Source organism: Macaca thibetana, chromosome 3, assembly GCF_024542745.1.
Source record: "Macaca thibetana thibetana isolate TM-01 chromosome 3, ASM2454274v1, whole genome shotgun sequence".
NCBI lineage: Eukaryota > Metazoa > Chordata > Mammalia > Primates > Cercopithecidae > Macaca > Macaca thibetana.
Window position 1 is genome coordinate 166,820,291 of NC_065580.1, and position 6,000 is coordinate 166,826,290.

Here is a 6,000-nt window from a genome sequence, read left to right on the forward strand (position 1 = left end):
AACCTTAGTTTTTGTATTTATAAGGCTACATTAAGTTTTGAATAATTAGACACTTCTTTCAAACCTAAATTTCAATGGTCTTGAAGTCCTGCTCAACTCTAGAAGTTCCAGTCTATACCAATTCCCACTACCCACTGTCTAGCTTCAGAAGAGAAATCAGATTTTCTTAAATACAGCTTCATCATCTTGGATCAACTTCCTTCAAACAGAAGCAAGCCCACAGAACTTGACACACCCTCCTTATAAGCACAAGCAGTATTTTAATGCCACCTCTACACAACTAAGAACAGAACGTGTTTGTGTGTATTGGGATATCAGATAGAAATTGCAAAACAGTAAAACCAATAAACAAAACAGCAAGTCCTAGAGTTAATATGCTCAGCCTCAGGAAGTCCCCTCAGCCTTCTTCTTTCCGCTCCAATCTACAGTTCTGTTGTCACAGCCAGCTCTTTCCCATAATGAGCTGACCCTGAGCATGTCTTTTCTGTACAATGTAAAGTCTCAACTTCCCTTAAACCTTAGACATGAACAAAACAGCTTTTTGCAAGGTTAGCCGAGAGAAAAGATGAGAGACCCAAGGTCAGGTCAGTAGTGTATTAACCTGCCGGGTTGCTCCACCACAGAGACCGCCCGGAGCTTACAAAATGAGGGGTTTATATAGGGGAGAGAGACCCTGGAGTTGTTTGTCGGTTAACTTCACCACATATCATCTCCTGACCGGCTTACAATATATTGTGAAAACAGGAATTTACAAGAGGGTGTAATGTAGGTTTATCCAGGTTTCTCATGACCTCCCCCGTGCGGCGCGGAGGGCGTCAGCGTAGCAAGTCTAGTGACCTTGCTGTGGCGCCTAGATAAAGGTTCAGGAATGCAGCTGCAAAGTATTCAGGGTAAGTGTCAGCTGCATTGAGGGGGTGGGGGGGTTCCTGGGGCAGCTTGTCACTAACAGTTTTCTAGAGGAAACAAACACAATATTGGAACACAACCTCATTCATTTCAAAATTGATAATTTTTTACATTATTTTTAGAAGCATTTTGCTCCTGTTTAAGGAATCTCAATTTCACAATACAATCTTTCCTTTTTTTTTTTTTTTTTTTTTTCTTTTTCATGGAATCTTGCTCTGTCGCCCAGACTGGAGTGCAGTGGCGCGATCTTGGCTCACTGCAACCTCCGCCTCCCGGGTTCAAGCAATTCTCTTGCTTCAGCCTTCCGAGTAGCTGGGATTACAGGCGCCCGTCACCATGCCTGACTAATTTTTGTGTTTTTAGTAGAGACAGGGTTTCCCCATATTGGCCGGGCTGGTCTCAAACTCGTTGGCTCATGCCTATAATCCCAGCACTTTAGGAGGCCCAGTTGGGCAGATCGTGAGTTTTACTTTTATCTAACTAAATTCCCATTCAAGCTTTACTGCATCCTCACCCCACCACAATCTCTACAAAGAAAGGACCTATTTACTCTCAACAGCTGACTCAAGTCTCCAATTTTAGGAAAGCACTTTAAATATTTAAGGCATATTTTTTGTCCTAGGAAATTTATAAGGCAATTTTCCCACTGTTGGCCATCGAAACGTCTATAAATACCAGGATCCGACCTAAACCATGGCATCCCTGTATATCACAGGTTTACTAAAAGGATGAAGGAAACAAAACAAATCTCACACAACACACTAAGTGGCTGCTCAGGTGGGTTTGTTTGTTTTGTTTTGTTTTTGAGGTTACCTTGTACCATCAGCACTCAATTCAGACAGATCTGAGTACATAATGGCTTCCTATTGCTAAAAATAATCAATGCGAGATCTCAGACTAATTCTGTAGATCTATGCTCTTTCCACGTCACTCAGTTATTAACCTTGGCCACTTACCTGTGAAATGAATGTATTCAGAAAAATACAACCATTTAAAGACCCTAAAGCCTGAGTCATTTTTTAGTGGCCTTAATAATAGGTGAACACCTATTTTCATGAGCAATGTTGATGGATTCGATGCACCAAAATCACATTCCAGGTTAGAAAAAATTGTTTGATATTAATTATGTGTCAGGATGTAAAAGAACACTCAGCAGGATTGGGAGCTCATGAATGGACTCTGTTTAACCGAGTTCTCAAATCAAGAAACAAATCCCTTGTAGCTATGTTGTTTTGATGTGAATTGACAAGAATAAGTAATTACAAGGCCATAATTAAGTACTTGGCTTAAAAAGGAAAAAGGAGAGACTCCTATGGGGGACTCTGGTGTTGACAAGTAGAAAAACAACATATTCCTGCTTATAAACTTATGTAGATTCAGTCCTTGTTCCTTTAGTGTGAAATGTTTTCGCTGTGGGCAAAACCAATTTTTTTCAAGTGGGTAAGAATATGAGAAACGAAGTAAAATAATCATAGATTATAAATTAGGACTATACTTAGAATTCATCTGCCCTACTTTCCTCTATTTCTTATACAACTTCAGAATGTAATTTATCATTTTAAAAATAGGATTTAACATACTATGCTCTGGAAACAAGCTGATAGAAGCGTAACTTGGCTAACTTAAGTTTTAGCAACTATTAATTAAAAATGGGTTAATGCTCATGACTTCTTTATTTGGTTTTAATATGCTTAAATGTTCCACATTAAGCAGGGTAAGGTGTGCTAACCTTATGAGCTCTCTGTTCCTTAAAATGATCAGTTTTGCCTTGGTGGGTCAGTCCCTGCCCTGTGGTTGAGGACATGAGGACCTATAAACAGATGGCTCCTTTTACCCTAAGAGGTGAGAATTGTAACTCTCTGTCCATTAAGCTCAATATTTTCTAAAATGTAAATTTGACAAAATGGATCAATCTAGACATAGGTTAAAGATGACAATCATCCAAATAACTAGTGGTCCCTGATATGTGTTTTCCTTTCAATATTTTTTATTATTCACCAATGCAAAATGATGGGTATAGTAAAAAAAGAATAGAATCCCAACTACCTTTCATCATTCATAAAAGTAGGATAATACATATGCTGTCTAGAGGCATTGTTGCAAGTGTTAGAGATAACAATTGTGTGGCCACAGTACCTGCTACACAGTGGGAACTGAATAAATACCAACAGTTATGACAAGAAAATGCTTATGCCAATGCTTTGAGGCATGGTAATGTTCAGAATCTTGAGGACAGCGTTAAGATTAGAAAACAGGTTGGGCGCCTTGGCTCGCGCCTGTAATCTCAGCACTTTGGGAGGCTGAGGCGGGCGGATCACGAGGTCAGGAGATTGAGACCATCCTTGCTAACACGGTGAAATCCCGTCTTTACTAAAAATACAAAAAATTAGCTGGGCGTGGTGGCGGGCGCCTGTAGTCCCAGGTACTCAGGAGGCTGAGGCAGAGGAATGGCGTGAACCTGGGAGATGGAGCTTGCAGTGAGCTGAGATCACGACCCTGCACTCCAGCCTGGGTGACAGAGCGAGACTCCATCTCAAAAAAAAAAAAAATTAAAAAACAGATTGGGGCCGGACGCGGTGACTCACACCTGTAATCCTAGCACTTGGGAGGCCGAGGTGGGCGGATTGCCTGAGCTCACCATACCAGCCTGGGCAACGCAGTGAAACCCCGTCTCTACTAAAAAATTAGCCAGGCATGGTGGTGCGCGCCTGCAGTCCCAGCTACTCGGCAGGCTGAGGCAGAAGAATTGCTTGAACCCGGGAGGCAGAGGTTGCAGTGAGCAGAGATCACGCCACTGCACTCCAGCCTGGAGAACAGAGCAAGACGCCGACTCTACAAAAACAAACAAACAAACAAAAAACCAGATTGGTTTATTCATTAAATACAACTCAATCTTCTTTTCAGAGCTAAGCTCTGGAACTATTGTGCACACCTCAGTAAATTCCCTATTTGATATCTACCTACTCCCAAATCATAGCCGTTCGTTGGTGAGCAGGTCTAGGCAAAACTACCTCTAAAGGCCAAGGAAGCTGAGAGGCAGAAAAAAGAGGCTGACAAATCCAGTATCTCAGAAAGAACAATTAATAGACACTTAGGAACAGAAGCCATGTTTCAGGCGGCTGAGAGACCAGATAGGAGATCCCTGCATTGTTACTCTGTACCTTCAGGGCTTCTATACCTTACGGAATTTGCCTAAGGTCAAGATTTATGGTGAGTACGTGTTTATGATAACATCAAAGTTCTTGCTGGATGCGGTGGCTCAGGTCCATAATCCCACCACTTTGGGAAGCTGAGGCGAGAGAACTGCTTGAGGCTGCAGTGAGCCATGATCACACCACTGCCCTCCAGCCTGGGCAAAAGAGCAAGACCCTATCTCAAGAGGAAAAAAAAAAAAAAAAAAAAAAAGAAAAGCTTGTTTTGACTTCAGGTCAGGATTTGCTAAATACGTGAAAGTAGAAATCTTAGAGGCATTCCCAGAACTGGGGTTAAAGAGAAGTCAACATGGTTGATTAGCATCCAAGATGAAGTAGCTTTAGCCTTCTCAACAACCCATAAGAGTTCGCCAGCAAGGACTGTGGCTATAAGGTACTTGCTCTACCTCTTCCCTATGACTGGACTATTTCACCATGAATGATAGTTCTCAGCTCTCTTAGCATTTACAGGGCAAATAGATTTTAAAACACAAAGTAATTGATCCCTAGTAAGGTCAAATCTAGGGGTAGTAAACAAAAATCAACTGACAATAAATTGTACCAGTGTAAACAGGAAGGTGACACCATGGCTGACAATATTCTCCATTCCAGATATATAGGGTTATTCACAAACACATATGTGCAGTCACTCAAAGAAGTACAGGATTGTTAAATAGACCAGCAAACGGCAACTTTTTGAATATGACATATCCCTAGCATAATTTCAATATTTACTTATTTATATGTTATTTTTCATTTCCACTAAAAGGTCAAAGAGAGAAAAAAGTTCACTACAATTTTATTGAATGCAATAGACCACTTGTTAAGGACAGCTTTAGCAAAGTGAAAATAGTTAAGTAATTAATTATTGTGGCCTACTTGTTCCAGTTGAAAATTATTTGCATAAAATAACACATATTATTGTTTCCAATTCGGGAGAACGTGGGAAGTGCAGTGTATGTTACAGGTGCATGTGTGAACATTTGTAAATTTGCAGATATATGCCAATCATTGACTTTTTTTCTTTTTATTGGGTTTACTCATCCGGAATCACTTAAGTGAAAATACCAATTTGTCTTCTGTGCATGTAGCAGGTAAGAGAATAAGCAAATGAATAGACACTTAGTAGGGTACCTATCAGGCATTAGAACTTTGAGAGTGTCTCCTATTGACATTATTTCTGTAACAAACTTGATGATCCTACTTAGTTAAACCAAATACACATACTCATTTTTCTAACAATCTTCAATTCTGTTTTTTTAGGGTATTTTTTCTGTAAGTCATCTTTATGTGTTTTGGTTTGAAAAATGAATTGCTGTTCTGAAAAAAAACAGGGTGAGGAATAGAATATATTTTTGAAGATTTATCACATAACACATAGTAAAGCCTGTATGAAGATAATTCTTAATGTGGCTTAAAATTAAATGCCTTCATCAAGAAAAAACTTTTTAATAATTATGCAGGGCAAGCATCACTACTTAATTACAGGAAAAGCAGAAGGTATTATAGTAAACAGGAAGAGAATAATCTAAATATTTAACCATCATCATAATTTCTCTGAAGCTATTTTCTGAACACATGTTTAGTATGTGCTCTTGAAAAATGCTCTTTCAAAACTAAGGCATCTCCTTTCTGTCTATAAATATTATTAGTAATATTATATTAAGTAGAACAAGATAATAAAGGTTTTCTCCTCCACACAAATTTTATATATATTAAATAAAGATGTGGAAATATGCATGAAGTCTCAAGAAATTTAGAAGGAACTAGCTATTATTATGGCAGTTAGTTTCACTATTTATCTTCCTAGTTAAGGGAGTTTTGATAAATTGAGCTTAATTAGGAGCGCAGCAAATTTAAAAAATAGTGTTCTCAAAGAGTGCATAATCATCTATCAGAATTC